Source organism: Hemiscyllium ocellatum, chromosome 42, assembly GCF_020745735.1.
Source record: "Hemiscyllium ocellatum isolate sHemOce1 chromosome 42, sHemOce1.pat.X.cur, whole genome shotgun sequence".
In the NCBI taxonomy this organism is placed as follows: Eukaryota; Metazoa; Chordata; class Chondrichthyes; order Orectolobiformes; family Hemiscylliidae; genus Hemiscyllium; species Hemiscyllium ocellatum.
The window spans coordinates 33,921,046-33,948,330 of record NC_083442.1 but is presented as its reverse complement, the minus strand read 5'-3'; the positions used below and the strand labels follow the sequence as shown (position 1 = coordinate 33,948,330).

At 40.3% G+C, this 27,285-nt stretch overlaps 1 protein-coding gene across 5 annotated transcripts in view; it reads right to left on the bottom strand.

The window, feature by feature from the left end:
• The window catches only part of myo9aa (myosin IXAa), a 328,643-nt gene that overhangs the window by 290,129 nt on the left and 11,229 nt on the right, over positions 1-27,285 (bottom strand). Inside the window, exon 1 of one of the 5 annotated variants that reach the window (XM_060853932.1) lies at positions 5,577-5,608. The exons of the other annotated variants lie outside the window; for them this stretch is intronic. The gene's annotated coding sequence lies outside the window, so the exon portion shown is untranslated. Of the gene's footprint in view, positions 1-5,576; positions 5,609-27,285 lie in introns of those variants that run through there. 5 annotated transcript variants of the gene reach the window in all.

Sequence of the window (27,285 nt, the reverse complement as noted above, 5' to 3'; positions counted from 1 at the left end):
GCTCTTCAGCCCAGAAGAGAGAAATTCCAAAAAGAAACAATCTGCCCCTTTTGATTTTTAAGAGGAAGCCTTGTTGTCTTAAGACTTCACCCAAGCAGCAGAGAACTCAACCTTTTAGCTCCAACAACCAGCAGACACCTTCTCACAACAAAAACTCACCATCCTGACTTGGTCAGTGACTTGTGTTGCTGGGCCTGAGAGCCCTGAGCCTGCCCACTCATGATGCTTTAGTCTCAAGAACCTAAAAGCTGTGCAATAACTGCCTATCTGAAGGAGACATTTTTGTACCACTGTGACAACACCCTCTGCAATAAAAACAGCACAGAACACTTCTCAAACACCACAGTGTCACACAGTGAGAAATTATCTGTATTTTGGGTGGAGGTAAAAAATAAAGCAGCCAATGGTGGAAACAGTTTATAGGCCCCTTAACAGTAGTGACACTGTTGGGCAGATATTCATCAAAAATAACAGGGGCTTATAAGGAAGGTACTAGAATAATCATTAGCAACTTGAATTTTCATGTAAATTGAACAAAGAATATGGCAGGGTGGCCTGGAGCATGAATTCAGAGTTTATTCTGGACAGTTTCATAAAACACCACATTCTGGAACATAACAGGAATTAAGCCACTTAGATATATCAATATGCAAATAGACAGGATTAAATAAAGAACACAATGGAATTTAACATTCAGTTCAAGTAATAAAAATGTGGATTCACAGAACTTGCAATTTTAACTTAAATAAAAACTATTAAGGATAAGAAGGAAGATAAAATAAACTGGGTAAATAGGTTAAACAGCAAGAAATATAAAAATAGATATTAAAGGTTTCTTCAATACATTAAAAAGTAAAACAACAGCTAAAGTGAACATTAGTTCCTTGAGAGAATGAGACTGGGAAATTAATCATGTGCAACAAGGAAATGGCAGAGGTGCTGAACAAGTATTCTGTAGCTGTCTTCACAGCGGAACACACAAAAGCATCCAAAATATAGAAGAAAATCAAAAGGGTGGGAGGAATTTAAAACAATCTTTTGCAAAAAGTAATGGGAATATTACAGAGGGCTGAAAAGCCCCTTGGGTTTTAAAGGTTGTGGCTGCAAAGACTCTGGATACATTGATTGTAATCTTCCAAAGTTCCCTCCCTCCTGAAAAGATCTCAGCAGATTATAAAACTGTCAAATTTCACACTTCCGTCCCAGAAGCAGGAAACCGTAGGTCAGTTAGTCTAATACACGTCAGTGGGTACATGCCAAAATCCATGACTGAGAAAGCAGCAAACTGATGTCTGAAAAATCATATCAGGCAGAGTTAAATGCTGGAGATCACAGTGGGTCAGACAGCATCCATGGAGAGAAAGCAAGCTAATGTTTCGAGTCTAGATGACACTTCATCAGAGCTCTCTCTCACTGGATGCTGTCTGACCCACTGTAATCTCCAGCATTTACTGTTTTCAATGCAGATTCCAGCATCTGCATTAATTTGATCCTACTCAGGCAGAGTCAAAATGGGTTGTGCAAAAAAGTGAAATGCTTGACACATTTATTGCAGTTCTTTGTGAATGCAGCAAACCAGGTGGATTAAAGGGAAATTAACACTTGCTATGCATTCGGATTTCTGAATGGCATTCAATGAGGTATCAAATATCAAGCTACTATGCAAGATGTGGGCTAAGAAATTAGAGCCAATAGAGGGCTGGGGCTAACAGAAAATAGAAGCAAGATAAATGGATTACTTTCAGCAAAGGCAACAGTAACTGCCAATGATATTAGTGATCTCTGACGATATCCTAGATGAAGGGAACTGACAGATTTGCTGATGATAGTAAGAACAAGTTACAAGGAGGATAGAAAGACTCTGCAAGAGATACAAATAGGTTAAACGTATGTTCAATAACAAGACAGAGTGTATAATTTGGGGCAATGTGAAGTTGATCACATTGGCAGACAGCAGAAATGTAGATTATTAGTTAAATGGAAAGAAATTACAGAATGCTGCAAAGAGAGACCCCAGCATCCTTGCACAAGCATCAGAAGAAAGCAGCACAGTGATACAGGAAGTAATTAGGACAGCTAATGCAATGCAGATATTTATTGCAAGGTGCACGGAATGCAAAAATAGGCAAGTCTTGCTATAGCTGCATTGGACATTGTACACACCACACACAAGTACTGTGTAGTTTTGTACTAATGTGCTGAAAGAGAGACATACTCGCCCTTGGAAGCAGTTTAGAGGACCCTCATTAAGTTGATTTGTGTGATGAGCTGTTTATGATGAGGAAAGCTTGAGTAGTTTGGGCTTACAATCATTGGGGGTTTAAGAATAAGAGGCAATCGTAGCTAAATACAAAGTTCTGAAGGGTCCTAACAGAGGAGATGCTGACACGATGATCCACATCATAGGGAATCTTCAACGAAGATCTACTGTATAAAGATAATGGATCTTCTACTTAAAATGGACAGTAAAGGGAGTTATTCTTCAAAAAGGTTGTTAATCTTTGGAATTCTGTTCTACAGGGAACAGTGGAGACTGGGTCACAGAATATGCTCAAGGCTGAATTGGACAGATTTTTTGATTGATAAGGAAGACAATGGTTACAGAATTCTCTCTCATAGTATGCAAACAGAATTAGATGGCGATTCTAATACTCTCAAGGTGACCTAAACAATTCTTCTGAAATTTCAGTGCTTAGTGATTGGCTGTCAGATCATCACAACTTATACAACTAAAGCATGATCAAACATTCTGCAAACAGTTGCCTTTCTAGCTTAACTATTTTATTTGAACTCTTAAATAAAACAGGGATTATCAAGCAATGTAATGTAACACAACCTTAATTCTAATTATGTACTAATAAGACAACCAAAAGTTAATCCACAGTTAAACTGAACTGCAGGCACTTTCACTCAATGCAGACCATTGCTCTAATTATATTCTGCACCATGATATCCTATCCTCTTATAAAATCACATATAGATATGAAAGCCCATCACAATGTTCACACTGTTCAAACACAGCCAAAAGTTCAATTTCAAGTCTGTGCTTATGATTTTGAAGGAGCTGAATTACTAAACTAAAATTAGCATCCTAGGCTAGCTGGTTGGGTGACAGGAGCAGGGAAGGCAGATATCAATCAGACATGTTTTATGTTCCTGATCACTAGTTGTTTGAAATTCTGGACTAAACCTGGGTTGACATCTACACTGGATGATGACAAACATGACAATTAACTAGTCAACAATATGTTACTAAAGGCAACTGGGCAGCACCATATCCCAGAATCACACCTCAGCAAATATTCACACTTTCAAGGAAAGATAGCAACTTTAAAAAAAATCAAAACAATAGATAAATTATGTTAAACATGTCAGAGATAATTTTCACAGTAAATTGTAATGCTACAAATTAAGTAAAAGTAAAGATCTCAGGAAAGTCATTTTTGAACCAAACATTTATTTCATAGTCACATTGCTGATATGCATCTGTCGGGTATCATTTGGCACACACTTTGCCAATACAAAATACCATCATGGCAGCCTACAAAAATTACTGTAACTTTAGTTACTTAACACTATTTGCAGACAAAACAATATTGTGGGAAAGGCTGTTTGAATCTTCTTTCTTTACTACATTGAAATGTGAAAACACCAAATGAAAACAAGAATGCCTCTCTCGACAAAACCCAAGTTTCAATAGTTTTTAAATCAACCTACTCAGGCATGTTATGACATATCTAATGTAATGATGAATTAAAACTTACATTTTAAATTGTATTATACATTGAAACTTGCTCATTTTAATGATTTTTGCTGCAGTGCATACATATCAAAAAAATATTTTTCATCAAATTATCTTTTCACTCTTCTAAATTTGTAAAATAAAAAGCCTATTCTATCTGAACTTTCCTCAAAACAACTGGCTCATTCTAGCTATCAACTTAAAGCTTCTCTGCCTCTGTCTTACATCCTTTTAACAACCAAATGACCAGATAAATTTTATGTTAAAAATAATGTTGGCTAAGGGATAGTTATTGGCCTGGTGAACTCCCTTCTTCTTTGACCAGCATTAGTTTAAAAGGGTAGATGGAGTTTTGAACATTTTTATTTGCAACGTAGCACATCTGATAGTGTAGTACTGGAATGACAGCCCACATTACGCATTCAAAATCAGAGTATGGTCTTAAATTGGGGAGGCAGTGCAGAGTGGTAATGTCACTGGACTAATCATCCAGAAGGAGAAAGTAAGGACTGCAGATGCTGGAGATCAGAGCCGAAAAATGTGTTGCTGGAATCCAGAAACCAGGCTAATGTTGTAGGGACATGGGTTTGGATCCTACCATGATAGATGAAGAAATTTAAATTCAGTGAAACCTGGAATTAAAGCCTAGCCTAATTGCAACCCTTGCTAATTGTCAAAAAATACATCTGGTTCACTCATGAGCTTTAGGGATGTAAATCTATTCAAAGTCTGGCCTACATACAGCCACATCCTATTGAACAAATTTTAAAAACCTCAAAAATTGTAAAGAATCATTTGGCAGATTTGTCAACTTCTTGAAAATCTAACAAATTTCAATTATATACTTCACCCATAGGAAGAATTCTATCAATCTGTGTTTCACACCAGTAATTCTACTGAGCAACATGGCATCAACTGATAAAAGTTACAATGCCAGCCTCCAAATCACACTCATTTAGGGTTGTGAAATTAGACATATTTATAGTGGACATTACACATTTGTGAAATTACACATGCTTATAATCAACTCAAAAGTATTTTAAATGATAGAAGATAAACTATTCTGTTACAGAGCACTAACACGAAAGCAAATGCTGGATATCTGAAATAACAAAAGAAAAAAAAACAGAAATACTTAGGTGAGGTAGGAGCTATGGAGATAGAAACAGACTTCATCTTTCAGGTCCATGACATTTCAGGAAACAAATCACTATATCTGTCTGTAAAGGGTGCATATATTCGCCCAAGGCTGCTGGAACCTCTATCTTTGCTTTCTTTCAGTGCATAGGTTATGCCCAAAACCACTTTCAATCAATTCAAATAAGAGAGAATAAGTGGGATATATGGACTATATAGAGTTGTCATTCTATGTCCAGTCATCAATGAATAGGCAAATCTTGTGCCAATCAACATGGGTCACAATTCAGGCACTGTCCATTATAAATCTTCTAGTTTAAATTATGCTCATTAAACTTTCATGTCCTTACTCTTCTTTGAAAGAAAAACCACTAAACTACATGCAGGCCAGAGAGGGATCAGCATTAGACCTTGGTGAAAGATGCTCTTTAGCATGTGGCATGAGTATACTGTCCAATACTTTACCCACATACTATTTGTCATGTTTCACAAATCCTACTGTTATGGTCAAGCAACTCACATCAATCATCATTTCCTCCTTGGTCTCAGCTCTATTTCTAGAGTGCAGTCAGCAAAGTTTAGATAAATAACACTGGATATAATTACATATTGAAGTGCAATCAAGCAAAGACAACAGGATTAGTCAGGCACATTAGCAAAATCAACAGTCAAAAAATCTACCCAAGAGAGGACATACCGGTCAGGCTCTTCACTGTTATCAACAGAGAGCAATAAACCCTTTTATAGCTAGGTCCAACTTATGATGCACGCACTGTAACAAAGCTGGACAAAATTTCACTCTTTCTTATTCATGTTGCACATATAAAGATAAATTCAGCAAAGAAAGCTGCACGTGGTTGATACATGTATCAGTAAGAAAGATCTTAGTTCATATAAGTCACAAAGGTCTTCTTCACGAGTGAGATAGATCAATTGATCGTACAGTAGTTTCAAAGCAGTATACGGTTTTCATGAACAAGGGCGTTTTTGATGCAATATTCCCCTCCCCTTGCTGGCTGCTCAGTAAAACACATCACTCTCTTTCTACCAGAATACTGCAGAGTTTGAACTGTAAACCATGTCACCAAAGGACAAATTCAACACTATGAGCAGGACTATGCCAGATTTTCTTTCCTCAAAATGGATGCTCTAACTTTCCCACCTATCAATCATATCTAAAATCTGGCGAACAAAATTCATTCAAAATTGAAAGCAGAAATTGAGCAACATGTAATCTTGAAATAGAAAGATCAGCAAATGGCCCAAATACAAATTCTGAGATTAGTGAAGACACTCTTGACACATAACACAGACCTTAATAATGTTAGAGTATTGTATGGCATAGCAAAGATTGCTAGGTTATAAAATAAAAACACAAGTGATTAAGTTGTTGTGGTTCTGTTCGCCGAGCTGAGTGTTTTTGTTGCAAACATTTCGTCCTCTTTCTAGGTGACATCCTCAGTGCTTGGGAGCCTCCTGTGAAGCGCTTCTGTGCTGATTCCTCCGGCATTTATAGTGGTTTGAATCTGCCGCTTCCGGTTGTCAGTTGCTGTCCGCTGCAGTGGCCGGTATGTAGGGTCTAGGTCGATGTGTCTGTTGATAGAATTTGTGGATGAGTGCCATGCCTCTAGGAATTCCCTGGCTGTTCTCTGTTTGGCTTGGCCTATAATAGTGGTGTTGTCCCAATCGAATTCATGTTGTTTGTCATCTGAGTGTATGGCTACTGAGGATAGCTGGTCGTGTCGTTTCGTAGCTAGTTGGTGTTCATGGATGCGGGTTGTTAGCTGTCTTCCTGTTTGTCCTATGTAGTGTTTTGTGCAGTCCTTGCATGGGATTTTGTACACTACGTTGGTTTTGCTCATGCTGGGTATCGGGTCCTTTGTCCTGGTGAGTTGTTGTCTGAGAGTGGCTGTTGGTTTGTGTGCTGTTATGAGTCCTAGTGGTCGCAGCAGTCTGGCTGTCAGTTCAGAAATGCTCCTGATGTATGGGAGTGTGGCCAGTCCTTTGGGTTGTGGCATGTCCTCATTTCGTTGGCTTTCCCCAAATCAGACTGAAGCTATTGCACTATTTCAGGCATGGCAAACCATAAAGCAGAGTTGGGAGATAGCTGGTGCAGGAATGAAGTAGTAAGAGTTTGGTGACTGTGATGTCAGTGAAATTAAACAGAAAACTATCAAATCTCACACATTAAAGAATAGCCATTGGGTCAGCTTTGGTACCACAAATTTTCATTTTATACATTAATGATCTAAATGAAGGATCTGAGGGCATTCTGGCTAAGTTTGCAGACGATTCAAAGGTAAATAGAGGGACAGGTATATTGAGGCAGCGGAAGGCTGCAAAAAGTTAGAAGTGTGAGCAAAGAATTGACAGACGGAATACAATATGGGAAAGTGTGAGGTCTCACACTTTTGTAAGAAGAACAGTCTATTTTCTAAATGGGAAGAAAATTCAGAAGTCTGAAGTGCAAAGAGACTTGGGAGTGCTAGTCCAGGATTCTCTCAAGGTAAACTTACAGGTTGAGTCAGAAGGCAAATGCAATGTTGGCATTTATTTTGAGAGAACTTGAATATTTTGTAAGGATACACTTCTGAGGCTCTGTAGGTCTCTGGTCAGGCCACATTGAGAGTTTTATGTGCAGTTTTGGGCACCATATCTCAGGAAGAATGTACTGGCCCTGCAGTGTGTTCAGAACAGGTTCATAAGAATAGTCCCAGGAATGAAAAGCTTAACGTAAGAGGAACATTTGAGAACTCTGGGTCTATACTCGACGGAGTTTAGAAGGATGAGGGGGATCTAATTGAAACGTACAGAATATTGAACGGCCTGGACAAAGTGAACGTTCGGAATGCATCCATTGATAGGAGAGACTCGGACCTGAGGGCACAGCCTTAGTGTAAAGGGAAGACCCTTTAGAATGGAGATCAGGAGAAACGTCTTCAGCTAGATAGTGGTGAATCTATGAAATTCATTGCCACAGAAAGCTGTGCAGACCAGATCATTGAGTATACTCAAGACGGAGATAGTAGGTTCTCAATTGTCATGGGAATCAAGAGTTACAGGGAGAAAGTGGAAAATGGGGGTTGAGAAACTTATCAGCCATGACTTAATAGAGGATCAAAGTCAATGGGCTGAATGGTCCAATTTCAGCTCCTGTATCTTATGGAATTACTGCCAACCATGGAACCATTACTAAAATAGGAGTCAACACAACATCATGGGGAGGGGACAGTGGTAAAATGAAATTATTTTCTAAAATAGGCCAATATGTCAACTTCAAAATTCTCGTTTTGAGTTTCAAATCTGTACATCATCTCAATTCTCCCATCCAGGGCTTCACCAACCTTACACCCCTCATAAGATATTTGTATTCCTCCAATTCTGACCATTAATCCATCCCTGATCTTAATCAGTCCATCAGCAATTTTTCTGCTCCCCAAACATTAGTTCTGGTTCCACATCCATAAACATTATCTTTTCCTCTTTAAATCATCCCTTAAAGTCTTGTGATGCAAGTTTTTTTGTAATAGAATCATAGAATCCTTACAATGCGGCAGCAGGCCATTTGGCCCACTGAGTCCAAACCGACCCTCTGAAGAGCTTCCCACCAGAACCACTCCACTACTCTTATCCCTAACCTTGTATTTTCAATGGCTAATCCATCTAACATGCACCATGGGCAATTGGCATGGCCAATCAACCTAACCTGCTCAACTTTGGGCAGTGGGAGGAAACCAGAGAAAACCCACATACACACGGGCAAGAATGAGCAAACTCCACACAGACAGCCACTCAAGCCTTGAAGCGAACCTGTGTCCATGGTGCTGTGAGGCACCAGTGCTCACCACTGAGCCACAATGCTGCCCTGTTATCTGTCCTTATAGCTCCTTCTGTGGCTTGATAATTTGCTCCTGTGAAGCACTTAACAACCTTATAACATAAATAAAATGTGCCAGACAAATTCACGTTGTTATTGTTGTAAAAGTCATAAAAGTCTTAGTGAGATGTAATGGGACATTATATTTAAGCTCAAATGTGCAGTCTTGAAGTCATTAGATCTCTCAAATCTAAGTAGCCTTCAAAAAGAACTCTAAATGCTGCTTTCACCACAAACAAAAGAATAAGTTGCCAAGAGGTTAGTTTCAACTGATAAAAATATCCTTGAAAGGAACCAGCTTCAATTACATTAAATTATCAGCTGAGAAACTGATACAGAATCTCCACTGTGGCAATCTGCTACAGTTGCACTGCTTTCCAAAACACTGCTTTCTTTATGTATTCCTTCTGACTTATTAGCGTTTGCTTCACACCCGACATACTCTGAATGGGACTGTTTGAAATATGTCATCCTTTAAAGGCTGCCTGCAATCTTGCATTGGAATTGGAAGATCCCAGACGAAATTAAACCCTACCCATTTTGTACCCACATTATTGAAGCTTGAAAATATCACAGCTCAAGATATCGAAATTATTAAAATATGAACAGTTGAGAGGGGGCTAAGGAACTGGAAGTTCATTTTAAAAACAATTAGTAAGCAACTTGAAGAGTGGAGCCAGCTGAACATGCCTTTTCTGCACCCTAAGTCTGTTCTTATAAAGTGACTGGTCAATACACGCAGGTTCGAATTACTCAGCATTACAAACTACAAATAAGGACAGTCTACAGAGATTTACCGTTGTATACCATGGGTTAAAAATATATTTCAGGTTATACACAATGTCCTTAGGTTTAAAAAGCAAATTCCTTTGGGATTAATCATTCACTGCATATTTTCACATTTTAATGTTTTCACTTTCTTTTTATTCAATTTTCTATGTTATTTTTTCTTCTGCTTGAAGCTAATTTGAAATTAAATATTTCTCTCTATACACTTACACTTGAAGGTGAACTTGATATACTACTCCTGATCAAACTACCCTGAAATATTTGGAAATAGTTTGATCAGATGATGTTTTCAATAGAATAGTAAAATTCAATGTTACTAACGTTTTAAGTTTAACATCAACTGCTGTAACTTAGAAAATGAAACAGGAATGATGAGGGGGCAACGAAGAACAGTTGAATTTATTCTTTTGCTAATTGCAGGAATAATAATTTTTATGAGACAGCAATACTTATGCATAAATAAGTTGTCCAATGAATATCTCCCAAACCTTTTAAAACACACGTCCTTCCTCCACTATAAAATTACTGGATTATAACATTCATTCCCAAGCTGCAGCAAGTTAAATATACTTTTCAATAAAATATTTTGCAGCAATTCAGTTGTTTTGAATTCATGGATATCCAACTACACCCACTTTGAGTGTCAAAAAATTCCCAGTTTAAGAAAACTACACTACAAATCGCCTCTAAATAATCTGAAGCAGCAAGACTTACCCATAATACAGCACAAAAAAATTTACATCATATTTCATCTAACAATGGAACAGAACTATAAGGTGTGTAGTTTTCAATTGGAGGGACTACTACTGTCACACAAGGTGATCATGCTCATTACAGTTAAATATTTTAAGCAATCAAGGACTTCTCACATCATTTCCTTTCTTCCTCTCTCTCTTATCCTTTTCTACACTTGTTTAAAAGCTCATTACTTTTAAAGTTCTCTCCCCCATTCTGCGAAAAGAACACGGACATGATATCTTAAATAATAATTCCTACACAGGTATGATGAAAATAGACAATCACTACTTCAGTTCAAACAATAGTTGAGTGAAAATAGGAAGGAATGACATCCAAATTCATACAGTGTTATAATAGGAGGCAGACTAAATACCCCAAGGACCCAAACTGAACTACAAGAGGACAAATTAGATAAAAGATGGATAAAATAGTAGCAGATGATATTTTAATATCAACAAGTGAGAGGTGAAACAGTTTAGTTGAAAAAAAATTAAAAGTAATTATAAAGGGAAGGCAGTGTGCAGTAAATCTTAATAAAAACTCATCACAAGTTATCAAAGTAATAAAAGTTTAATAGGATTAGAGTTTTCTGATGAGAAGTCTTAAATATAAATCTGAAAATTACAAAGAAAATGCCAGCATAGGAACAGGCCCTTCAGCCCTCCAAGCCTGCGCCAATCCAGATCCTCTATCTAAACCTGTCACCTATTTTCTAAGGGTCCATATCTCTCTGCTCTTTGCCCATTCATGTATCTGTCTAGTTACATCTTAAATGACATTATCATGCCCGCCCCACCACCTCCACTGACAACATGTTCCAGGCATCCACCATCCTCTGCATAAAGACCTTTCCACGCATATCTCCCCTAAACTGTTCCCCTCTCACTTTGAACTCATGACCCCGAGTAATTCAGTCCCCCACTGTAGGGAAAAGGCTTCTTGCTATCCATCCTATCTATACCTCTCATGATTTTGTAGACCTCAATCAGGTCCCCCCTCAACCTTTGACTTTCTAATGAAAATAATCCTAATCTACTCAACCTTTCTTCATAGCTAGTGCCCTCCATGCCAGGCAACATCCTCAGGAAGCACCTCTGCATCCTCTCCAAACCAAAGGCTTATACAACTGTAACATGGCCTGCCACCTCTTGTACTCAATACCCCGTCCAATGAAGGAAAGCATGCCTTATGCCTTCTTGACCACTCTGTTGACCTGCATTGCCATGTTCCAGCAACAATGGACCCAAACACCCAGATCTCTCTGTACATCAGTTTTCCCCAGGACTTTTCCATTTACTGTCCAGTTCAAGAATGAACTGGATCTTCCAAAATGCATCACCTCGCATTTGCCCGGATTAAACTCCATCTGTTGTTTCTCTGCCCAACTCTCCAATCTATCAATATTCTGCTGTATTCTCAGACAGTCCTCTTAACTGTCTGCAAACTTGCTAATCAGACTACCTAAACCTTCCCCCAAATCTTCTATGTATATCATAAACAGTGGTCCCAGCACGGATCCATGTGGAACACCACTGGTCACAGGTCTCCACTTTGAGAAACTCCCTTCCATTGCTTCTGTCTCCTGTTGCCCAGCCCACATCTCTATCCATCTGGCTTGTATATCCTGGACCTCATGAGACTTCACCTTCTCCATTAGCTTACCATGGGGAACCTTATAAAATGCCTTACTCAAGTCCACGTATATGACATCTGCAACCTTTCTCCCATCAATTAACTCTATTAAGGTGATAAAGCATGACCTTCCCTGTACAAAATCATGCTGCCTGTCACTGATAAGCCCATTTTCTTCCAAATAGGAACAGATCCTATCCCTCAGTATCTTCGCCAGCAACTGCTTCCCTACCACTGACATCAGGCTCACTGGTCTATAATTACCTGGATCACCCCTGGTACTCTTCTTAAACAAGGGGACAACATTAGCAGTTCTCCACTCTTCCAGGACCTCATCCGTGTTCAAGGATGTTACAAAGATATCTGTTAAGGCCCCAGCTATTTCCTCCCTCACTTCCCTCAGTAACCAGGGAGAGATTCCATTTGGACCTGGGGACTTGTCCACTTCAATGCCTTTTAGAATACCTAACACTTCCTTCCTCCCTCCTTATGCCAACTTGACCTACAGTAATCAAACATCTATCCTGAACCTCAACATCCGTCACGTCCCTCTCCTCGGTGAATACCGATGCAAAGTACGCTAAGAATCTCACCCATTTTCTGATTCCACACATAAACTTTCCTCCTTTGTCCTTGAGTGGGCCAACCCTTTCTCTAGTTACTCCCTTGCTCATTATATATGAATAAAAAGCTTTGAGATTTTCCTGAAAGTGTAGGTTTTTTTAAAATCCATATAAAGCCAATTACAGTTAAGCATCCTGATTACAATTCCAGGCTTCACAACACAAAGAAAATCTAAAGCAATATAGATGATACAACATAGATTCACTCAAAGGATGGCCAGTATAAAGAAGTATAACACAAAGGAAGACTGAAAAACTTGTAACTGTTTGTTAGAATAGTTGACAGAAGCATTTTTTTAACAATTATGAAATGCTGAAGAGGAGTTATCAGCAGACTGTCACCAGTCAGAGTTCTAGAACGAGAAAGAAAGACTATATTTATGACCTGGCTTAGAAACATGAATAAAACTCCTTATACAGAAGGTTCAGAGGCTCAAAATGCACTAACAGACTTGGTGGTGATTGAAGCTGTAACTATCAAGGGGAATTAAAAGATATGTGATAACAAGTGTAAAAGGTTATCTAAAAGTACAACAGGATCTTGATCAACTGGGCCTGTGGGTTAAAGAATGGCAAATGGAGTTTAATTCAGATAAATGAAAGGTATTGCATTTTGGTAACATAAACCATAACAAGACTTGCAGAGTTTATGGTAGGACACTGAGAAGTGTTGTCAAACAGTAAGACATAGGGGATGCAGGCACATAGTTTCTTAAAAGTGGCATTACAGTTAGACATGGTGGTGAAGGCAGCATTTGGCATATTCGCCTTCAGTCAGAGCACTGAGTACAGGAGTTGGGATGTTACGGCTGACCAAGACATTTGGAGTACTGCTCACAATTCTGATATCCTGCTCAAAAAAGGATGCTATTATACTGGGAAGGATGCAAAAAAGATTTAAGGATGTTACCAAGAGTAAAAGGTTCAAGATATAATGAGGCGAGATTGGCTGGAACATTCTTTAAACCCAGAGCGTAGGAGGCTGAGGGGTGTGCTTTTCGAGGTTTATAAAATCATGAGGTGAATAGTTAAGGTCTTTTCCCCAAAGCTGGAGGGCATAGTTTTAAAGTGAGTAGAAAGAATTATTTGGGACCTGAGGAGCAACTTTTTCACACGGAAGGTGGTGCATACATAGAATGAGCTGCCACAGGAAGTGACAGAGGCAGGTACAATTACAACATTTAAAAGACATCTGGACGTGTACATGAATAGGAAGGGTTTAGAGGGATATGGGCCCAACATGGGTTTCATTTTAGAAAACCTGGTCAGCATGGAATTCCTACTTAATTCCATGTATACACCACTGACCACAAAGCATCAAGTTAGAAACCAGAAATCCTGGTTCAAATCCTGTTCTGAATTACTGCACGTTTCTATGCATTGGGAGGGCAAGAATTTTGTTTGTGCTTATAGAACTGACAGCACCAATAAATAAATAAATTGCACCTATTCTCATTGGTCACCTCTTAAAATAGAACTATTAAATTAGCGAAGTAATCAGAACAAACAAATGTAATGTTCAAACTACAAAGATAAGGAGCAGAGTAATAGAAACAGGCTTACTGAGACAGCATTCTGGAATGAAGAAACAGATGCAAGATTAAATGTCAGAGATTTAGGACATGCAGCAATTGTGTTGCAGTACCATTAACACCCAGAGTTAGTGATTACAACTGAAATATATCACACACAGAATAAATGCACCGTTATATACAAATGAGCCACAGAGAAAAGGAGATCCCAAAATCAGGGTTAACTGAAATGATTTGAGCTTGGGCAGTCGCTGAAGTCTCTTAGAAGATGGATGGGTTAGATTTACCAGTTCTCACTTGTGGTCTTTTTTGGAGTAGATTTTTATATTTATGAAAGGATTATCATATGTGATTCTTAGACTGAATTAGCCATAATGGGTGTGTATCATAAGTTTGCGCATACATATTTCCCAAGCAGATACAAGATGACAGACTAGTTGGCTGACATTCTGGTGAGCCACAGGAAAAAGATTGGAATTTCATATCAAACCACACAGGAACACAAAAACTAACAGGAATTTCAGGCAATCGTCATCTCACAATGAAAGGAAATGTCGCAAACACTATCATAGATAGTTTTGGCCTAGCAAGAGCTTGTTAATGATCACACAGACTGACTAAGATAACTACCACCTTCAAATAAAACAGCCAATTTTCAGCAATTTTTTTACAGCCCATTTCATCAAAAGAATCAGAAGCATAAGGACAAACTGATGCATGGGAATGCAGAGCCCATGGGGATGTATCCCTCCGCAATATCACACCATACCACAGTACTGAAAGCGGACAAATCATATCTCAGTCACCAGTTCTACAAATCTCAGCACGGTCACCAACACAAAATAACAAAAGATTAGAATTCATGCATAATCCTTCCTTTGGCATTTTTTTTTTGCAAATGAAGATTTTTAGGAAAACACAATCCTTAACAGAAATAAAAGTCCTTTCAGAATCATCCTGTGTGAAAAAGGAAATATCAGCTCTGATACAGCAATTTACAAATGATCAGTCTTAATAAAATTTTAAAATAAGCTCTTTGGATTGTTCCCACAATATTATAGTCCTTACTATACCTCTTAGAATAGATAAGCCAAAATTTAATAAGCATACAGTCATCTAAAGCTAAAGAAATATGAAACAACTGGATTGAGGCTCCAGTGGTTCTACACAGACCCAAAAATCTAACACTTTAGAAATCATTAATTTCAATTATCATTTGGGTAACAAGTAATGCAGCAAACAATGCAATACCTTTGAGTTTTAGGTTTTCCGATTGTACTATTGATCAAAATATTACCCGAGAAAAGACTGATCATAATCACACACACCATGGCAAACGTTAGAATCCTCACTGATTTTTCTTTATCATCATTTTTGATTTGGAGCTGTGAGATTAGCACTGCTGCCACACAATACCAGGGTCCCAAGTTCGATTCCAGCCTCGGGCGACCGTCTGTGTAGAGTTTGCACATTCTCCCCATGTCTGCGTGGGTTTCCTCCGGGTGCTCCGGTTTCCTCCCATAGTCCAAAGATGTGCAGGTTAGGTGAATTGGCCCATGATGTTGGGTGCATTAGTCAGGGGTAAATGTATGGGTAAGGGTCTGGGTGGGTTGCTCTTTGGAGGATCGGTGTGGACTTGTTGGGCTGAAGGGCCCGTTTCCACATTGTAGGGAATCTAATCTAATAAAAAACTGCAAGCTGAGAGGTGACGGTCACCTTTGGTCTGTGAGCAGCATTATGTTTTAAACAAAAACTATTATTCGCTTACAAGATCAGACCTCAAAGTTAATTGCAGGTTGACTCTTATCCAAAGTACTCTATAGATATTTTGGTTCTGGAGATGAATTATGGTCAAACAGATGGCAGATGTTGAGTGACCCTTGCCTGACAAGGGATGTGGAACATCGAGTCAAGAGGAAGAAGGAACCTTAGCCAAGGTTGAGGAGGCAAGGATCAGACTGGGCTTTGGAGGGTGACAAAGTTGTCAGGAAGGAAATGAATTGACTTAGAGCTAGAAGGGGGCACTACAAAGCTTTAGCAGGTAGGATTCAGAAAAACCCTAAGGCATTCTACACTTATTTGAGGAACAAAAGGATGGCCAGAGTGAGGGTAGGCCAATCAGGGTCACGGAGGGAACTTGTGCCCGGAGTCGGAGGAGGAAGGAGAGGTCCTTAATGAATACTTTGCTTCAGTATTCACTGCTGAGAGGGACTTTGATGTTTCTGGGGACAGCGTGAAACAGACTGATATGCTAGAACGGGTTGATATTAAGGGGATGTGCTGAAAACTTTGAAATTTATCTATCCCCTGGGTCAGATGCGATAAACCCTAGATTACTACAGGAAGCAAGGGAAGAGGCTGCTGTGCCTTTGACGATGATGTTTGGGTCTCACTGCCCACTGGAGCTATGCCATATGACTGGAGAGTGGCAGAAGTTAATCCCTTGTTCAAGAAAGGGAATATGGAATATCCTGGAAATTACATATCAGTCAGTCTTATGTCAATGGTGGGCAAAATACTGGACAGGATTCGGAGAGACAGGAGTTATGATTACTTGGAAAACCATAGTTTGATTAATGATAGTCAGGGTGGCTTTGTGAGGGGTAGGTCATGCCTCCCAAACCTTATTGAATTCTTAGAGGATGTGACAAAACACATTGAAGAAGGCAGAGCAGTGGATGTGGTGTACATAGATGTTAGCAAGGCGTTTGATAAGTTCTCCATGGTAAACTTATTCGGAAAATAAGGAGGTATAGGATACAGGGAAACCTGTCTGTCTGGATACAGAATTGGCTGGTCCATAGAGACAAAGACAGAGAGTGGTGGTAGATGGAAAGTATTCAACATGGAGTTTGATGACCAGTGGTGTTGTGCAGGGATCGGTCTTGGCACCTGTGCTGTGATTTTTATAAGTTACTTGAATGAGGAAATGGAAGGGTTGGTTAGTAAGTTTGTCGATGACACAAAGGTTGGTGGGGTTGTGGATAGTGTGGAGGCTTGTTGTCGGTTGAGGCAGGACATTGACAGTATGCAGAGTTGGGGTGATTGTTGCAGATGGAGTTCAACCAGGAAAAGTGTGAAGTCATACACTCTGGAAGGTCGAATTTGAATGCAGAATACAGAGTTAAAGGCAGGGTACTTGGCAGTGTGGAGGAACAGAGGGATCTTGGGGTCCGTGTCCATAGATTGTTCAAAGTTGCCACCCAGATTGATAGGGTTGTTAAGAAGGCATTCGATGTGCTAGCAGGGGGATTGAGCTGAAGAGCCACGAGGTTATGTTTGTTAGATCACACTTAGAATATTGCGTTCAGTTCTTATGGAAGGATATGGAAACTTCAGAGAGGAAGCAGAGGAGATTTACCAGGACGCTGCCTGGACTGGAGGGCATAGCTTATGAAGAAAGGTTGAGGGAGCAAGAGCTTTTCCTATTGGAACAAAACAGGATGAGGTGAATTGATAGAGGTGTACAAGATGTTGAGAGGCATAGATAGCAGATAGTCAGAGACTTTTTCCCATGGCAGAAATGTCTATCACAAGGGGGCATAATTTTAAGGTGATTGGAGGAAGATGTGGGGTTGATGTCAGAGGTAGGTTCTTTACACAGAGTGTTGGGTGCATGCCAGCAGAGGCAGTAGAGTCAGATAAATTAGGGACATTTAAACGGTTCTTGGACAGGCACATAGAACTTAGTACAGTGACGGGTACGTAGGTTAGTCTGACCTTAGAGTAGGACAATAGACCGGCACAACATCAAGGGCCGAAGGGCCAGTTCTGTTCTATGTTCTATGTCTGGATTATTAACTAGGGCCTCACAGGGAGACTGGTGTCAACTAATCAACGAAAGAGAAAGCAAAATGTGAACTGTGTTTTTTGTCAGAAGGACGATGGCTACATGAAGGAGGTATGACCGCTCCCTAGCTATTGCCCCATTTTCAACTTATTGGAAGTTCAGAGAAAAGTTGAGAATTAAATGAACATTCCTCAGAACCTGCATTGACCAGTGTTCAGAGCCCAGCAAGGTTAATCTCATGTACCTATGAAATTCTGGATCATGAAGACCACTAAAGTGAACTGATTAGTTACATTTAATTTAATTTAATTTAAATTTATAGATCAGACCAGACACTCAAAATATTTAAGGTGGTAGCTTAGACCTAACCTTTTCTTATTTTAAAGGCAAATGTAATGTCTGTTCCAGATGTGATGTAACTGATCAAACTACTCGACGTGAAGCAAAATTGATTTTATTTAAACACTGTAGTTAAAGTACAACAAAAGAGGAATTTAGAATAACAAATCTAAATCATTATTCCAAAAAGGAACACAGATATAATAACATTCCAAATTAACTGTGCCAATTTAGTAACATCCCATAAACACACTCCTTGGCAAAAAGATAAATTCAGACACAGATTCTCACATGCAAACAAAAGCAAGAGAACATTCAGAAAGTATAGCAGCCAGGAGACTTTCATTGAAGCTTCCAATTCCGTTGAGACTCCAATAGCTTTGATGTTACAGAAAAACCAAAACCAAGAAATCCTAATCTGAGAAAGCTGGCCACCCCCATTCAGGTTGCATTAAAAAAACACCCAAGGCCTCATATGCTGTCCACTCAAGTGGTCTTCAGTAGCCAGCTCAACACCTCTGCCTTACAACCTCTTCAAAATAAAGGACAAAATAACCTCAAAGTGATTGCATTGTCACTTTTATCCCTTAACTGTGTCCGTTTTTCAGTTTGTTTTTGAGAGTGGGAGTTAGAATCTAAAAAGACTGGGTTTAAATCATAAATATTAATTAATTATCTTGTTTTACTTTGTTCTGCTAGTTTATTACTGATAAATGATTCTGTTTAAGCTCCAAGTTTGCTGTCTGGTATCAGTTGCTCACAGTCTTGTTTTGGTTAGGAACTGTTGGGGCAATTTTGAGGATCACTGAGTATTTGAACTTTACAGTATTGTGAATATAAGGAAAGGGAAGCTCATGTTATTTGGTCATGTCGTAACATTTAACAATATCAACTGGTGAATTTTCTAAATTTGCCTTGGTTCTCACTTTTCTTCAACGGAGACAAAAAGACTATGGACAAAGACAAGTTTTTGGATTGACTGAATGAAAAACAGAAAGAGTTGATAGATTGACAATGGGACAGGAAATCACATAATCAGCGAGGACAGAATGAGAGAAAATTATGAAGAAATTGGCTCACTTATAAATAAGAAGTGTGCTTACAAAAAAAAAGCTGCTGCATTTCTGACCCATGTAACCAGAATACTTTCCAACCGGAAGTTGTTAGACATTTTTGGATGGCCCTAGTAAGTGCTGTTCTTGTTGCTATAATTAGATCATGTGTCACCGTCACATACCCAACAATGGAGAGGAGCTATTTCAATTACACACCCAGTGTTCACAGGATGTGCCTTCAACAGGATGTTAAGGCACCAAGAGAGATCCTCCAAAAATATGTTCAGCTGCTCAGTTTCTTTGATCATCAGTACGCGACTACAAACAAAACTGGAGTAAACGTAGACTGCTTTTGCCCTTTGAAAATGGCAAAAGTAAGTGAGATCAAGACACCTTTCGTACGCAATGACACACAGTCCACATAGAACATAGGGAGCATTGCATATTTCAGATTATTTGACCACAAATTTGCTGTCAAAATAAAACTTCCATAAACATACAATCTGAATTAGTATGACTGTGACCATAGACCATAAGATATAGGAGCGGAATTAGGCCATTCAGTCCATAAATGTGCTCTGCCATTCGATCATAGCTGATATGTTTCTCACACCCATTCCCAATCAAGAACCTATCACTATGTTAAATGCACTTAATGGCATGGCCTCCACAGCCTTCTGTGACCAGAGGTTCCATACATTTATCACCCTCTGGCTGAAGAAATTTGTCCTTATCTCAGTTCTAAAGGGTCACCCTTTCACTCTGTGGCTGTATCCTCAGGTTCTAGTCTCCCTTGCTAGAAACATCTTCTCCACATCTACTCTATCCAAGGCTCTCAAGTATTCTGTAAGTTTCAACCAAATCCTCCCCCAACCCCATTCTCTGAAACTCCAGGTACAGACCCAGAGTCTTCAACTGTTCCTCATATGACAAGACCTTCATCCCTGTGATCACTCTGGCAAACCTCCTCTAGAGTCTCTGAAATGCTTGTACACCCTTCCTTGGATACAGGCCCCAAAACTGCTGTCAATATTTCAAATGCACTCTGACCAGAGCATTACACAGCCTCAACAGTACATAGAGTCATAGAGGCAATTTCCTCATTTCCCCTTCCCCCACTTCACCCTAATTACAAACTTCCAGCTCAGCACTGTCCCCATGACTTGTCCTACCTGCATATCCTTCTTTTCCACCTATCCACTCCACCCTCTCCCGACCTATCACCTTAACCCCCTCCCCCCACTCACATATTGTACTCTATGCTACTTTCTCCCCACCCCACCCTCCTCCAGCTCATCTCTCCACGCCTCAGGCTCTCTGCCTTTATTCCGGATGAAGGGCTTTTGCCCGAAACGTCAATTTTACTGCTCCTCGGATGCTGCCTGAACTGCTGTGCTCTTCCAGCACCACTAATCCAGAACATAAGAGTCATAGAGATGTACAGCGTGGAAACAGACCCTTCGGTCCAACCCGTCCATGCCGACCAGATATCTCAACCCAATCTAGTCCCACCTGCCAACACCCGGCCCATAACCTTCTAAACCCTTCCTATTCATATACCCATCCAGATGCCTTTTAAATGTTGCAATTGTACCAGCCTCCACCACTTCCTCTGGCAGCTCATTCCATAACTGCACCATCCTCTGCGTGGAAGAGTTGCCCCTTGGGTCTCTTTTAGATCTTTCCCCTCTCACCCTAAACCTATGCCCCCTCATTCTGGACTCCCCCCACCTCAGGGAAAAGACTTTGTCTACTTATTCTATCCATGCCCCTCATAATTTTGTAAACCTCTAAGGTCACCCCTCAGCCTCCGACGCTCCAGGGAAATAGTCCCAGCCTGTTCAGCCTCCCCCTATAGCTCAAATCCTCCAACCCTGGCAACATCCTTGTAAATCTTTTCGGAACCCTTTCAAGTTTCACAACATCTTTCCGACAGGAAGGAAACCACAACTGCACGCAATATTCCAAAAGTGGCCTAACAAATGACCTGTACAGCCGCAACATGACCTCCCAACTCCTGTACGCAATACTTTCCAATAAAGGAAAGCATGCCAAACACCTTCTTCACTAACCTATCTACTTGCGACTCCACTTTTAAGGAGCTATGAACCTGCACTCCAAGGTCTCTTTGTTCATCTACATACACACTTTATGGTAAGGTTCTAGAGAGTGTAAGTCCTGATAAGATTTGCTTTCCCAAAATGCAGCACCTCACATTTATCTGAATTAAACTCCATCTGCCACTTCTCAGCCCATTGGCCCATCTGGTCAAGATCCTGTTGTAATCTGAGGTAACCCTCTTCGCTGTCCACTACATCTCCAATTTTGGTGTCATCTGTAAACTTACTAACTATACCCCTTATGTTCACATCCAAATCATCTATGTAAATGGCAAAAAAAAAGGACCCAGCACCAATCCTTGTGGTACTCCACTGGTCACAGGCCTCCAGTCTGAAAAACAACCCTCCACCACCACCCTCTGTCTTATACCTTTAAACCAGTTCTGTATCCAAAGGGCTAGTTCTCCCTTTATTCCGCGAGATCTAACTTTGCTAACCAGTCTCTCATAGGGAACCTTGTCTAAAGCCTTACTGAAGTCCATATGGATCACATCTCCTGCTCTGACCTCTTCAATCCTCTTTGTTACTTCTTCAAAAAACTCAATCAAGTTTGTGAGACATGATTTCCCATGCAGAAAGCCATGTTGATGATCCCTAATCAGTCCTTGCCTTTCCAAATACATGTACATCCCGTCCCTCAGGATTCCCTCCAACAACTTGCCCACTACCGACGTCAGGTTCACTGGTTGATAGTTCTCCGACTTCTCCTTACTACCTTTCTTAAACAGTGGCACTATGTTAGCCAACCTCCAGTCTTCCTGCACCTCACCTGTGACTATCGATGATACAAATATCTCAGCAAGAGGCTCAGCAATCACTTCTCTAGTTTCCCACAGAGTTCTGGGGTACACCTGATCAGGTCCTGGGGATTTATCCACCTTTATGCGTTTCAAGACATCCAGCACTTCCTCCTCTGTAATATGGACATTTTGCAAGGTGTCACCATCTATTTCACTACTTTCTATATCTTCCATACCCTTTGCCATAGTAAATACTGATGCAACATACTCGTTTAGTATCTGTCCCAACTCCTGCGGATCCACACAAAGGCCGCTTTGCTGATCTTTGAGGGGCCCTATTCTCTCCCTAGTTACCCTTTGGTCCTTAATGTATTTGTAAAAACCCTTTGGATTCTCCTTAATTCTATTTGCCAAAGCTATCTCATGTCCCCTTTTTTTACCCTCCTGATTTCCCTCTTAAGTATACTCCTACTGCCTTTATACTCTTCTACAGATTCACTCGATCTATCCTGTCTATACCTTACACATGCTCCCTTCTTTTTCTGAACCAAACCCTCAACTTCTTTAGTCATCCAACATTCCCTATACCTACCAGCCTTTCCTTTCACTCTAACAGGAATATACTTTCTCTGGATTCTCATTATCTCATTTCTGAAAGCTTCCCTTTTTCCAGCCGTCCGTTTACCTATGAACATCTGCCCCCAATCAGCTTTTGAAAATTCTTGCCTAAAAGCTTCAAAATTTGCCTTTCTCCAATGTAGAACTTCAACTTTTAGATCTGGTCTATCCTTTTCCATCACTAATTTAGAGACTTTGGAGTGCAGGTTCATAACTCCTTCAATGTGGAGTCGCAGGTAGATAGGATAGTGAAGGCGGCGTTTGGTATGCTTTCCTTTATTGGTCAGAGTATTAAGTACAGGAGTTGGGAGGTCATGTTGCAGCTGTACAGGACATTGGTTAGGCCACTGTTGGAATATTGCGTGCAATTCTGATCTCCTTCCTATCGGAAAGGTGTTGTGAAACTTGAAAGAGTTCCGAAAAGATTTACAAGGATGATGCCAGGGTTGAAGGATCTGAGCTACAGGGAGAGGCTGAACAGGCTAGAACTGTTTTCCCTGGAGCTTCAGAGGCCGAGGGGTGACCATTTAGAGGTTTACAAAATTATGAGGGGCATGGATAGGATAAATAGACAAAGTCTTTTCCCTGGGGTCAGGGAGTCAAGAATGAGGGGGCATAGGTTTAGGGCGAGAGGGGAAAGATATAAAAGAGACCTAAAGGGCAACTTTTTCATGCAGAGGGTGATATGTGAATGGAATGAGCTGCCAGAGGAAGTGGTGGAGGCTGGTACAATTGCAACATTTAAGAGGCATTTGGATGGGTATATGAATAGGAAGGGTTTGGAGGGATATGGGCCAGGTGCTGGCAGGTGGGACTAGATTGGGTTGGGATATCTGGTCAGCATGGACAGGTTGGACCGAAGGGTCTGTTTCCAGGCTGTACATCTCTATGACTCTTCTCGCCTGCCCAAGTCATTCTGCAGCCTCCCTGCCTCCTCACCAGAACTTGTCCCTTCCACCTATCTGTGTCATCTGCACACTTGGTTCTTTAATCCACATTGTTAAGGGATAACTTGAAAAGCTGTGGTCCCATCACCAACCCTTGCATAACTCCATTAGTCACTGGCTGCCACCCTGAAAAAGACACCTCTCTCATCACTCTCTGCCTTCTGCCAGTCAGCCAATCCTCTATTAATTCCTTGACCCAAACACTATGAACCCTTATCTTATTTAGCAGCCTCCTGTGCAACACTTTGTCAAAGACCTTCTGTAAACCAAAGAGATCACGTCTACTGGCTCTCCTTTATCGAACATGCTCATTACCTCTTCAAAGAATTCTAATAGGTTTGTCCATCATGACCTCACCTTGACAAAACCATACCTTACTTGACCATGCATTTCCAAGTACTCTGCAATCTTATCCTTAATAATGAACGTGAAAATCTTACCAGCGACCAAGGTCGGAGCAACCAGCCTATAAATTCTTGTCTTCTGTCTCCCTCCCTTCCAAATTAGAAGCTCTCACATTAGGATGGTTCCTTGGTACAGTATGGCATCCACACATTCTATATCTCCCTTCCATTTTATGGTAACAATCAATCTCATCACTAACCAATCATACCTTCCCCTTTACTTTTGAATTTATAATTTTCCATGCAAGTGAATGCACACACCCACTATACAGTTTCAAGTTTTGCGCGGCAAAAAAAAATGAAAGCAACTGTTGAACAATCATGTTGCATTCTTGTGTTGATAGGTGTCTTTCAGAGTTCAAATGGCAAAATTACATAGGCCTACCACAGCACTAAACAGAAATATCTCTGACAATGCCAAAATTACACAATTGCTATTGGAAATTATGAATGCTCTCTTCCAAAGGGCTGACAGTATTGACTTGATACTTAAAAATGAGATGAACACAACTTTATTATGCAAGGGTACTAAGGATTCTCAATTAAAAGCAGGCAAATGGAATTGATCACCTATAATCTAATAAAAGAGCTAAGGGATAAATGTTCCGATTTTATTCCATTGTTTCGAATATAAAATGAAATATTGTATATTTGTTACAACCAGATTAGTCTATGTTTTAAATCCTGTAAGTTGCAAACAAATATTGAGAGGAGCTGAAATACCATCAGCTTTGAGCGAACAAACTCTGGGATGCAAGTTAATAGATATCATTTTTTTGTTTAGAACAAGAAATTTACATTAATAGGAAGAAAAAAGGCAATTTGTATGTCTTCAAATATTAACAACTAACAGCAGTTATTAATTAAATACAACATAGTTCAAAATTCATACAACATTGATAATAATCCATATCAATAAGCTTTGAGGTGGCAGGAGGGCTTGAGCAAGAGCGACTGAGATCGAGAGCACAAGCAGAAGCAAGGAGTGCACGAGAGAGAGAGAGGAGGCGGGGGGGGGGGGGGGGGGGGGGGGGGGAAGACAGGGAGGGTAAAATTAAATCCAATATGGATGTTTTCAGGTTTGCTTGTGATCTAAAGTTACAATTTTCTTTCTAAAATGGGATTAGAAACATCCAGGTGACCCAACCAGTCACAGAGTCAGAGATGTACAGCATAGAAATAGATCCTTCGGTCCAACTCATCCGTGCCGACCAGATATTCCAACCCAGTCTAGTCCCACCTGCCAGCACCAGACCCAAATCCCTCCAAACCCTTCCTATACATATACCCATCCAGATACCTTTTAAATGTTGCAATCATACAAGCCTCCACCATTTCGTCTGGCAGTTCATTCCATACATGTACCACCCTCCGAGTGAAAAGATTGACCCTTAGGTCTCTCTTATATCTTTCCCCTCTCACCCTAACATATGCCCTCTAGTTCTGGACTCCCCCACTCCAGGGAAAAGACCTTGCCTATTAATCCTATCCATGCCTTTGTGATTTTTAAAACCTCTATAAGGTCACGTTTCAGCCTCCAATGCTCCAGGGAAAACAGCCCTAGCCTATTCAACCTCTCCCTAGTACTCAAATCCTCCAACCCTAGCAACACGCTTGTAAATCTTTTCTGACCCCTTTCAAATTTCACAATATCCTTCCAATAGGAAGGAGACCAGAATTGCATACAATATTCCAAAAGTGGCCTAACCAATGTCCTGTACAGTTGCAACATGACCTCCCAACTCTTGTACTCAATACTCTGACCAATAAAGGAAAGCATACCAAGCTCCTCCTTCACTATCCTATCTACCTGCAACTCCACTTTCAAGGAGCTATGAACCTGCACTCCAAGGTCTCTTTGTTCAGCAACACTCCCTCAGACCTTACTATTAAGTGTATACGTCCTGCTAAGGTTTGCTTTCCCAAAATGCAGCACCTCGCATTTATCTAAAATGAACTCCATCTACTTCTCAGCCCACTGACCTATCTGGTCAAGATGCCATTGTAACCAGAGGTAACCTTCTTCACGGTCCACTCCACCTCCAATTTTGGAGTCATCTGCAAACTTACTAACTATACCTCTTATGTTCACATCCAAATCATCTATGTAAATGACGAAAAGCAGTGGACCCAGCACCGATCCTTGTCGGACTCCACTGGTCATAGACCTCCAGTCTGAAAAACAATCCTCCACCACCACCTCTATCTTCTACCTTTGAGCCAGTTCTGTATCCAATGGCTAGTTCTCCCTGTATTCCAAGGGATCTAACATTACTAACCAGTCTCCCAGGGGGAACCTCATTGAAAGCCCTACTGAAGTCCATATGGATCACGTCCACTGCTCTGCCCTCATCAATCCTCTTTGTTACTTCTTCAAAAAACTCAATCAAGTTTGTGAGACATGATTTCCCATGCATAAAGCCATGTTGACTATCCCTAATCAGTCCTTGCCTTTCCAAATACATGGACAACCTGTCCCTCAGGATTCCCTCCAACAACTTGCCCACCAACATCAAGCTCACTGTTCTATAGTTCCCTGGCATATCCTTGCCACCCTTTTTAAACAGTAGCAGTCAATTTCACCTTCTCTTCTGATCTACCCTCTCAGGATTGAGGATGACTTGCTTCCACCCCAATTTGATGTGTTTTGTAGCTAACTAATAAAGCCAACGTATGATCTTAAAACTGCTATGGCAGTCACAATGTGGATCCTTTCAGAAATGTCTTGAAATCATTTCTAATGTTTTCCAATTACCCTCTTGGACAAAGCAGAGTACAGATGTCTGCTATCAGGATACGAATGACATTAACTGGAACTGATTTGAGCAATTAGTTATTCAATGCTGGGCATGTTGTCTTGGAACAGGAAGTTGCTGTCGTATCATCTTCCTTGCCACTCAACTTGGAGGATCTTGTGACGGCAACATTGGTATGGTTCGTCTCCAATAGCTGCAATAGGTTGTTTAAGTTTCCAAATAATATTGAGGACAGGGATCCCTGCTGCCTGCTAAGTCATATCCTCAGTCTTGGGTTTGAGATCCTGGTACTCAAAAATTTTCTTCCTCACTCAGTTTAATTGTGCACTATCCAATATTGTACTGCTTCACAGACAATACAATGCCGAGAATCCATCCCCAGTCTGAGTCAATTGATCAAAGACAGAGATACCAAAATTTGCCTGTACAATAAATGGAAATGTGAT